Consider the following 11,082-nt stretch of genomic DNA (forward strand, 5'->3'; position numbering starts at 1 on the left):
TAAAAAACAACATTTATGGAGTTCAGGGTTGCAATTTTGCCTTCTGTTCTACACAACCACTGCACATCACAGATGGGAGAGCTACCCCAGCTTTCTCCAAAATCCCAGCAAGGTCCCAGGTCTGCACACCTGCACAAACTTTATCATGTCTTGCCCATTATAACGACTCAGGTATCCTGGAGAAGGATCAGGCCCCAGACAACTCCTGGCATTCCCAGAGGACTCACAGAGACTGCACAGAAAGATGATGAACCAAATGAGGCCAACACCATTTTTCTCTGAGCACTGTTAAGAGTAGCAACAGGGCCCAACCCTCCCAGCAGATGCAGAGCCGTGCGCAACAGTGAGTGACCATCATGGAGAGATGGGAAAAGCAACAGAAAATGATGTGTCATGACCCCTCACCTGGCAGACCTTGGGCATGTGGGCAAGAAGCACGAGACTGATGCCCATTTCCTGACAACTTGGACAAAAACAAAGCCACAGGAAATGACACAGGTGAACACATTTGTCCACAGAGGATGCTGCCAGCTGATGGTCTGAGCATTCTGAATGCACTCAGCATTGGTTTTGCCCAGGAAATCCTTGAATCTCTCATCCCAGCACTTAGAGAAATGACCCTTCATGTAGGAAAGCACACAGATTAGCTGGAAAATGAAAAGGCAGCAGCGCAGGAAGCCAGGACACAGCCCCTACCATTAACTGGGATGGTGCACATTTGGCATGAGCTGGTCAGAAAATTAAGACTTCCACTACGGCACCTCTGGGCCTGAGGCAGTTCAGGACTGCTATAAAAGGCAGCCCAAGTCTCTGCTCTCTCATCCACTTCTCTCACCTCCTCCTCCTCAGGAACCAGGTGAGCGGGAGGCCTCTTCTCCTTCTCCCCCGGCTGCTTCAAGGCCAGCTCTTGCCTGACTGGAGCTCTCAGCTGAGAGGGGCTATAAGAGCCCAGGGCTGGGAGCTGCTTGTGCTGGGAGAGGGCAGGGGAGAGAAGGTCTTGTGCAGACAGAGAGAGGCTGGGACTTGGCTGAGGGGGCTCCTGGGCCTTGAGCTGGGCAGTGCAATGTGGGCCAGGAGATGCCTTGGCTGCAGGGCGTTTGGGTGCAGTGCTGCTTCTCTTGTGTCCTCACTTTGTGCTTCTCCCTGCCTTCTGTGCCAGGTGCACCTGTGACGCCGAGCCATGTCCTGCTGCCGGCCCTGCGACCCTTGCTGCCAGCCCTGCGGCCCCTGCCCGCTGGCCAGCAGCTGCAATGAGTGCTGTGTCAGGCAGTGCCAGAGCTCCCACGTTGTCATTGAGCCGCCTGCTGTGCTGGTGACCCTGCCCGGCCCCATCCTCAGCTCCTCCCCACAGAACACCGCCGTGGGATCCTCCACCTCTGCTGCCGTTGGCAACATCCTCAGCTGTGGCGGAGTGCCCATCAGCTCTGGGGGCTTTGACATCTCCTGCATCACCAACTGCTATGGTGGCAGCAGATGTCGTCCCTGCTAAAGCTGCTGGCAATGTCTTTCGGCAAGAACGTCCAAGACTTCAAAGCACGGTTTTGGGCAGGAGATAGAGCTTCAGAAAATTGTATTTAGAGCTTTGGGCCATCGCTTCCTTGTTCTACTCTCTTCTCTTTTTCTGTCCCTCTCTCCACAAGGCTAATATGGATTTGTTGTCCTTCCTGTCTCTGGACAGCAGTGCAAAGAACAGCACATGGGAGCTCCATCTTAGTGGCTGCTCCTGGTGCTCTCTCTGTGAGCCATCTCCTTGTCTTCTTTCAACTTATTAAAACTGTGTTGCATTCAAGCCTTGACCTCTGAGTCGTCTATTGTTCTGGGGCAACTCCTCCAGGCTGCTCAGGAAAAAGGTGGAGACAAAAGTGTGTGAGGCTCGCTGCAGCGGATTTTACTTGGTGCCCTTTTCCCTTGGAGCTGATGATGAACATCCCTGGCTCCTCAGCAGCCAAAGGCCATCATGAAGACTTTGGCTCCAAACGAGTGGCGATGGGAAACAACAACAATTAGGGACAGCCCACAGCTCATCTCTTCCTAGCCTTCCTTCATTGCCTGGCCTAGGGCCTGCGGCCGGTACACCTGGGAACAAGGAGACGAGATCCAAACTTCACACAGTCCCTCAGCATGGCCCAGCTGCTTCCCAGACCCGCAGGGCGGAGGGGATTCACAAGTCAGGATTGGCAACATACTCAATCTGTGCAGTGGAGTCTCCATCGCTGCTAACCCAACACCTCCAAAAGGATCTCATGTTTTGCTCTAGGTGTCCATCTTCCCTGTGCAAATGGCTGGTGGTTTCACTCCTAATGCAAACATATAGGAATGTTTTCAGATGTACTTGAAAATTTCTGAATATTCCTTGGCCTTCAGCTCCAGGCAGTGGTCCAAATATCATTCCCTGGGTAGCCGTGTTCTCTTGGGTGCAGAAAATGAACTCCTGGAGGCATTGCAGGGCTCCAAATACCAGCTCGGGTGCACAGGTCTCTGTGATGCACGTGACACTCCACACATGCTCCTCCTGCCTGGATCTCCAGGCAGAGACAGAGCCTTTGTCCAACTCACAGGATGCTGACACACCTTGCTCTGTCCCTAAACCAGGGCTTCATCTGCTCCTCATGAGACCTGCTTCCCAAGCATTGGTCTCAGTTGCCACAACCAAACCATCTCCAGTTCCACATCCTTCTGTGTGTGTGAGCCCCACAGGCAACCCCTCCACATGGCTCCATTTGGGAACCACAATGTAAAAAAGACTCTCAGCTACTAGAGAGTGCCCAAAAGAAAGCTAGGAGGCTGGGAAAGGGTCTGGAGGATCCCTGTGAGGAGTGGCTGAGGCTACTAAGCCCATTCACCCAGGAGAAGATGAGACTGAGGTCAGACATCACTGTGCTCTTTGACATCCTCCTGAGGGGCTGTACAGGGGCAAGAACCAAACTTTTCACACTCATGACCAACGAGAAGACTTGAGGAAGTGTGTGGAGCTGAGGTGATGGAGGTTGAGGTTGGATATCAGAAAAAGGTTCTTCACCCAGAGGGTATTTGGTGGTTGAGCACTGGAACAGGCTCCCCAGGCAAGTGGTCTCCGCACCTAACCTGACAGAGCTCAAGAAGTGTTGGGACAACACTCTCAGGTACTTGGTGGGAGTCTTGGCGTGACCTGTGCAGGGCCAGGAGTTGCACTTGATGCTCCTGATGGGTCATTTCCAACTCAGCATCTTCTGTGATTCTAGGATTCTAGGATTGTGCTGAGAAAGTCTCAGTCCTCTTGGTAGCTGCCATTCAATTCCTAAACTACGGTGATGAGGTCCTCCACAAGCCTCTGGTTCTCCAGGGAGAAAAGACTGCATTCCTTCAATCTTTCTCTTGGGGCTTACTGTTTTGGGTTTTTTTTTTCCTCTGGGGGAATTTCCTTCCCATTTGGTGCCAGGAAGGTGATGAATGGACAGTGACCAAGAGACTGAAGACATGTTTTTCTTCATCCCACACTTCCTGTGCACTGTTTGGCCTTTTCTTAAATATGTTTTCATGATGGCTGGACCAGTGTTCCTGAGAGGTTCAGGTGTGGCCAGCACTGACTGCATTCTTTAGCTGTCAGGATCTGGCTCTGTATAACACGTCGGCAGCACTTGAGATCTTCTTGTAGCCTCCCCACTGTTACAAAAACCTCTGTCATGTAACAGAGGGTAAAAGGGAGTATAAAGCAAATGTAGGTGAATAAAAAAATTCAGAAGGAAAGAACCAGTTCAGGCTGGTTTAATATACTATGAAGAAAATTTCATTTCGTTAATTTCAAATTCAAGACTAAAACAAAGATTTGGCTTCGCTAAAGTGCAGGTGCAACTTGGAATAATCTCAAAATGAGATATTATGATGTAGGATTTGGAAAGAAATACTTAAAAAATACAACCATCTAAAGTCCTTGGTGGATCTACTTCATGTCTTTGGCAAGCTGAACAGACCAAGCCAGTTATGGTCATTTCCATAATGTTATCATCTGGAAATCTGGACTGCATTATGTCACATTCTCCCCGGGCCTCTTTGAACCCCCAGGGCACTTTCCTACAGGATCCTTCCTGCCAGGTCCCAAAGGCAGTAAAAAACAACATTTATGGAGTTCAGGGTTGCAATTTTGCCTTCTGTCCTACACAACCACTGCACATCACAGATGGGAGAGCTACCCCAGCTTTCTCCAAAATCCCAGCAAGGTCCCAGGTCTGCACACCTGCACAAACTTTATCATGTCTTGCCCATTATAACGACTCAGGTATCCTGGAGAAGGATCAGGCCCCAGACAACTCCTGGCATTCCCAGAGGACTCACAGAGACTGCACAGAAAGATGATGAACCAAATGAGGCCAACACCATTTTTCTCTGAGCACTGTTAAGAGTAGCAACAGGGCCCAACCCTCCCAGCAGATGCAGAGCCGTGCGCAACAGTGAGTGACCATCATGGAGAGATGGGAAAAGCAACAGAAAATGATGTGTCATGACCCCTCACCTGGCAGACCTTGGGCATGTGGGCAAGAAGCACGAGACTGATGCCCATTTCCTGACAACTTGGACAAAAACAAAGCCACAGGAAATGACACAGGTGAACACATTTGTCCACAGAGGATGCTGCCAGCTGATGGTCTGAGCATTCTGAATGCACTCAGCATTGGTTTTGCCCAGGAAATCCTTGAATCTCTCATCCCAGCACTTAGAGAAATGACCCTTCATGTAGGAAAGCACACAGATTAGCTGGAAAATGAAAAGGCAGCAGCGCAGGAAGCCAGGACACAGCCCCTACCATTAACTGGGATGGTGCACATTTGGCATGAGCTGGTCAGAAAATTAAGACTTCCACTACGGCGCCTCTGGGCCTGAGGCAGTTCAGGACTGCTATAAAAGGCAGCCCAAGTCTCTGCTCTCTCATCCACTTCTCTCACCTCCTCCTCCTCAGGAACCAGGTGAGCGGGAGGCCTCTTCTCCTTCTCCCCCGGCTGCTTCAAGGCCAGCTCTTGCCTGACTGGAGCTCTCAGCTGAGAGGGGCTATAAGAGCCCAGGGCTGGGAGCTGCTTGTGCTGGGAGAGGGCAGGGGAGAGAAGGTCTTGTGCAGACAGAGAGAGGCTGGGACTTGGCTGAGGGGGCTCCTGGGCCTTGAGCTGGCAAGTGCAATGTGGGCCAGGAGATGCCTTGGCTGCAGGGCGTTTGGGTGCAGTGCTGCTTCTCTTGTGTCCTCACTTTGTGCTTCTCCCTGCCTTCTGTGCCAGGTGCACCTGTGACGCCGAGCCATGTCCTGCTGCCGGCCCTGCGACCCTTGCTGCCAGCCCTGCGGCCCCTGCCCGCTGGCCAGCAGCTGCAATGAGTGCTGTGTCAGGCAGTGCCAGAGCTCCCACGTTGTCATTGAGCCGCCTGCTGTGCTGGTGACCCTGCCCGGCCCCATCCTCAGCTCCTCCCCACAGAACACCGCCGTGGGATCCTCCACCTCTGCTGCCGTTGGCAACATCCTCAGCTGTGGCGGAGTGCCCATCAGCTCTGGGGGCTTTGACATCTCCTGCATCACCAACTGCTATGGTGGCAGCAGATGTCGTCCCTGCTAAAGCTGCTGGCAATGTCTTTCGGCAAGAACGTCCAAGACTTCAAAGCACGGTTTTGGGCAGGAGATAGAGCTTCAGAAAATTGTATTTAGAGCTTTGGACCATCGCTTCCTTGTTCTACTCTCTTCTCTTTTTCTGTCCCTCTCTCCACAAGGCTAATATGGATTTGTTGTCTCTCCTGTCTCTGGACAGCAGTGCAAAGAACAGCACATGGGAGCTCCATCTTAGTGGCTGCTCCTGGTGCTCTCTCTGTGAGCCATCTCCTTGTCTTCTTTCAACTTATTAAAACTGTGTTGCATTCAAGCCTTGACCTCTGAGTCGTCTATTGTTCTGGGGCAACTCCTCCAGGCTGCTCAGGAAAAAGGTGGAGACAAAAGTGTGTGAGGCTCGCTGCAGCGGATTTTACTTGGTGCCCTTTTCCCTTGGAGCTGATGATGAACATCCCTGGCTCCTCAGCAGCCAAAGGCCATCATGAAGACTTTGGCTCCAAACGAGTGGCGATGGGAAACAACAACAATTAGGGACAGCCCACAGCTCATCTCTTCCTAGCCTTCCTTCATTGCCTGGCCTAGGGCCTGCGGCCGGTACACCTGGGAACAAGGAGACGAGATCCAAACTTCACACAGTCCCTCAGCATGGCCCAGCTGCTTCCCAGACCCGCAGGGCGGAGGGGATTCACAAGTCAGGATTGGCAACATACTCAATCTGTGCAGTGGAGTCTCCATCGCTGCAAACCCAACACCTCCAAAAGGATCTCATGTTTTGCTCTAGGTGTCCATCTTCCCTGTGCAAATGGCTGGTGGTTTCACTCCTAATGCAAACATATAGGAATGTTTTCAGATGTACTTGAAAATTTCTGAATATTCCTTGGCCTTCAGCTCCAGGCAGTGGTCCAAATATCATTCCCTGGGTAGCCGTGTTCTCTTGGGTGCAGAAAATGAACTCCTGGAGGCATTGCAGGGCTCCAAATACCAGCTCGGGTGCACAGGTCTCTGTGATGCACGTGACACTCCACACATGCTCCTCCTGCCTGGATCTCCAGGCAGAGACAGAGCCTTTGTCCAACTCACAGGATGCTGACACACCTTGCTCTGTCCCTAAACCAGGGCTTCATCTGCTCCTCATGAGACCTGCTTCCCAAGCATTGGTCTCAGTTGCCACAACCAAACCATCTCCAGTTCCACATCCTTCTGTGTGTGTGAGCCCCACAGGCAACCCCTCCACATGGCTCCATTTGGGAACCACAATGTAAAAAAGACTCTCAGCTACTAGAGAGTGCCCAAAAGAAAGCTAGGAGGCTGGGAAAGGGTCTGGAGGATCCCTGTGAGGAGTGGCTGAGGCTACTAAGCCCATTCACCCAGGAGAAGATGAGACTGAGGTCAGACATCACTGTGCTCTTTGACATCCTCCTGAGGGGCTGTACAGGGGCAAGAACCAAACTTTTCACACTCATGACCAACGAGAAGACTTGAGGAAGTGTGTGGAGCTGAGGTGATGGAGGTTGAGGTTGGATATCAGAAAAAGGTTCTTCACCCAGAGGGTATTTGGTGGTTGAGCACTGGAACAGGCTCCCCAGGCAAGTGGTCTCCGCACCTAACCTGACAGAGCTCAAGAAGTGTTGGGACAACACTCTCAGGTACTTGGTGGGAGTCTTGGCGTGACCTGTGCAGGGCCAGGAGTTGCACTTGATGCTCCTGATGGGTCATTTCCAACTCAGCATCTTCTGTGATTCTAGGATTCTAGGATTGTGCTGAGAAAGTCTCAGTCCTCTTGGTAGCTGCCATTCAATTCCTAAACTACGGTGATGAGGTCCTCCACAAGCCTCTGGTTCTCCAGGGAGAAAAGACTGCATTCCTTCAATCTTTCTCTTGGGGCTTACTGTTTTGGGTTTTTTTTTCCTCTGGGGGAATTTCCTTCCCATTTGGTGCCAGGAAGGTGATGAATGGACAGTGATCAAGAGACTGAAGACATGTTTTTCTTCATCCCACACTTCCTGTGCACTGTTTGGCCTTTTCTTAAATATGTTTTCATGATGGCTGGACCAGTGTTCCTGAGAGGTTCAGGTGTGGCCAGCACTGACTGCATTCTTTAGCTGTCAGGATCTGGCTCTGTATAACACGTCGGCAGCACTTGAGATCTTCTTGTAGCCTCCCCACTGTTACAAAAACCTCTGTCATGTAACAGAGGGTACAAGGGAGTATAAAGCAAATGTAGGTGAATAAAAAAATTCAGAAGGAAAGAACCAGTTCAGGCTGGTTTAATATACTATGAAGCAAATTTCACTTAGTTAATTTCAAATTCTAATGGAAAACCACATTTTGGCTTCACTAAAGGGCAGATGCAACTAGGAATAATCTCAAAATGAGATATTATGCTGTAGGATTTGGAAAGAAATACTTAAAAAATACAACCATCTAAAGTCCTTGGTGGATCTACTTCATGTCTTTGGCAAGCTGAACAGACCAAGCTAGTTATAGTCATTTCCATAATGTTATCATCTGGAAATCTGGACTGCATTATGTCACATTCTCCCCGGGCCTCTTTGAACCCCCAGGGCACTTTCCTACAGGATTCTTCCTGCCAGGTCCCAAAGGCAGTAAAAAACAACATTTATGGAGTTCAGGGTTGCAATTTTGCCTTCTGTTCTACACAACCACTGCACATCACAGATGGGAGAGCTACCCCAGCTTTCTCCAAAATCCCAGCAAGGTCCAGGTCTGCACACCTGCACAAACTTTATCATGTCTTGCCCATTATAACGACTCAGGTATCCTGGAGAAGGATCAGGCCCCAGACAACTCCTGGCATTCCCAGAGGACTCACAGAGACTGCACAGAAAGATGATGAACCAAATGAGGCCAACACCATTTTTCTCTGAGCACTGTTAAGAGTAGCAACAGGGTCCAACCCTCCCAGCAGATGCAGAGCCGTGCGCAACAGTGAGTGACCATCATGGAGAGATGGGAAAAGCAACAGAAAATGATGTGTCATGACCCCTCACCTGGCAGACCTTGGGCATGTGGGCAAGAAGCACGAGACTGATGCCCATTTCCTGACAACTTGGACAAAAACAAAGCCACAGGAAATGACACAGGTGAACACATTTGTCCACAGAGGATGCTGCCAGCTGATGGTCTGAGCATTCTGAATGCATTCAGCATTGGTTTTGCCCAGGAAATCCTTGAATCTCTCATCCCAGCACTTAGAGAAATGACCCTTCATGTAGGAAAGCACACAGATTAGCTGGAAAATGAAAAGGCAGCAGCGCAGGAAGCCAGGACACAGCCCCTACCATTAACTGGGATGGTGCACATTTGGCATGAGCTGGTCAGAAAATTAAGACTTCCACTACGGCACCTCTGGGCCTGAGGCAGTTCAGGACTGCTATAAAAGGCAGCCCAAGTCTCTGCTCTCTCATCCACTTCTCTCACCTCCTCCTCCTCAGGAACCAGGTGAGTGGGAGGCCTCTTCTCCTTCTTCTCTGGCTGCTTCAAGGCCAGCTCTTGCCTGACTGTAGGTCTCAGCTGAGAGGGGCTATAAGAGCCCAGGGCTGGGAGCTGCTTGTGCTGGGAGAGGGCAGGGGAGAGAAGGTCTTGTGCAGACAGAGAGAGGCTGGGACTTGGCTGAGGGGGCTCCTGGGCCTTGAGCTGGCCAGTGCAATGTGGGCCAGGAGATGCCTTGGCTGCAGGGCGTTTGGGTGCAGTGCTGCTTCTCTTGTGTCCTCACTTTGTGCTTCTCCCTGCCTTCTGTGCCAGGTGCACCTGTGACCCTGAGCCATGTCCTGCTGCCGGCCCTGCGACCCTTGCTGCCAGCCCTGCGGCCCCTGCCCGCTGGCCAGCAGCTGCAATGAGTGCTGTGTCAGGCAGTGCCAGAGCTCCCACGTTGTCATTGAGCCGCCTGCTGTGCTGGTGACCCTGCCCGGCCCCATCCTCAGCTCCTCCCCACAGAACACCGCCGTGGGATCCTCCACCTCTGCTGCCGTTGGCAACATCCTCAGCTGTGGCGGAGTGCCCATCAGCTCTGGGGGCTTTGACATCTCCTGCATCACCAACTGCTATGGTGGCAGCAGATGTCGTCCCTGCTAAAGCTGCTGGCAATGTCTTTCGGCAAGAACGTCCAAGACTTCAAAGCACGGTTTTGGGCAGGAGATAGAGCTTCAGAAAATTGTATTTAGAGCTTTGGACCGTCGCTTCCTTGTTCTACTCTCTTCTCTTTTTCTGTCCCTCTCTCCACAAGGCTAATATGGATTTGTTGTCCTTCCTGTCTCTGGACAGCAGTGCAAAGAACAGCACATGGGAGCTCCATCTTAGTGGCTGCTCCTGGTGCTCTCTCTGTGAGCCATCTCCTTGTCTTCTTTCAACTTATTAAAACTGTGTTGCATTCAAGCCTTGACCTCTGAGTCGTCTATTGTTCTGGGGCAACTCCTCCAGGCTGCTCAGGAAAAAGGTGGAGACAAAAGTGTGTGAGGCTCGCTGCAGCGGATTTTACTTGATGCCCTTTTCCCTTGGAGCTGATGATGAACATCCCTGGCTCCTCAGCAGCCAAAGGCCATCATGAAGACTTTGGCTCCAAACGAGTGGCGATGGGAAACAACAACAATTAGGGACAGCCCACAGCTCATCTCTTCCTAGCCTTCCTTCATTGCCTGGCCTAGGGCCTGCGGCCGGTACACCTGGGAACAAGGAGACGAGATCCAAACTTCACACAGTCCCTCAGCATGGCCCAGCTTCTTCCCAGACCTGCAGGGCGGAGGGGATTCACAAGTCAGGATTGGCAACATACTCAATCTGTGCAGTGGAGTCTCCATCGCTGCTAACCCAACACCTCCAAAAGGATCTCATGTTTTGCTCTAGGTGTCCATCTTCCCTGTGCAAATGGCTGGTGGTTTCACTCCTAATGCAAACATATAGGAATGTTTTCAGATGTACTTGAAAATTTCTGAATATTCCTTGGCCTTCAGCTCCAGGCAGTGGTCCAAATATCATTCCCTGGGTAGCCGTGTTCTCTTGGGTGCAGAAAACGAACTCCTGGAGGCATTGCAGGGCTCCAAATACCAGCTCGGGTGCACAGGTCTCTGTGATGCACGTGACACTCCACACATGCTCCTCCTGCCTGGATCTCCAGGCAGAGACAGAGCCTTTGTCCAACTCACAGGATGCTGACACACCTTGCTCTGTCCCTAAACCAGGGCTTCATCTGCTCCTCATGAGACCTGCTTCCCAAGCATTGGTCTCAGTTGCCACAACCAAACCATCTCCAGTTCCACATCCTTCTGTGTGTGTGAGCCCCACAGGCAACCCCTCCACATGGCTCCATTTGGGAACCACAATGTAAAAAAGACTCTCAGCTACTAGAGAGTGCCCAAAAGAAAGCTAGGAGGCTGGGAAAGGGTCTGGAGGATCCCTGTGAGGAGTGGCTGAGGCTACTAAGCCCATTCACCCAGGAGAAGATGAGACTGAGGTCAGACATCACTGTGCTCTTTGACATCCTCCTGAGGGGCTGTACAGGGGCA

At 51.5% G+C, this 11,082-nt stretch overlaps 3 pseudogenes; all 3 read left to right on the forward strand.

The window, feature by feature from the left end:
- Window positions 1–723: 723 nt before the first annotated feature.
- LOC137486610 (feather keratin Cos2-2-like) lies at window positions 724–1,489 on the forward strand (annotated as a pseudogene).
- Window positions 1,490–4,807: 3,318 nt separating this feature from the next.
- On the forward strand, window positions 4,808–5,573 carry LOC137486617 (feather keratin Cos2-2-like; annotated as a pseudogene).
- Window positions 5,574–8,889: 3,316 nt separating this feature from the next.
- On the forward strand, window positions 8,890–9,655 carry LOC137487125 (feather keratin Cos2-2-like; annotated as a pseudogene).
- Window positions 9,656–11,082: the final 1,427 nt, after the last annotated feature.

Source organism: Anomalospiza imberbis, chromosome 22, assembly GCF_031753505.1.
Source record: "Anomalospiza imberbis isolate Cuckoo-Finch-1a 21T00152 chromosome 22, ASM3175350v1, whole genome shotgun sequence".
NCBI classification, from domain to species: Eukaryota; Metazoa; Chordata; class Aves; order Passeriformes; family Viduidae; genus Anomalospiza; species Anomalospiza imberbis.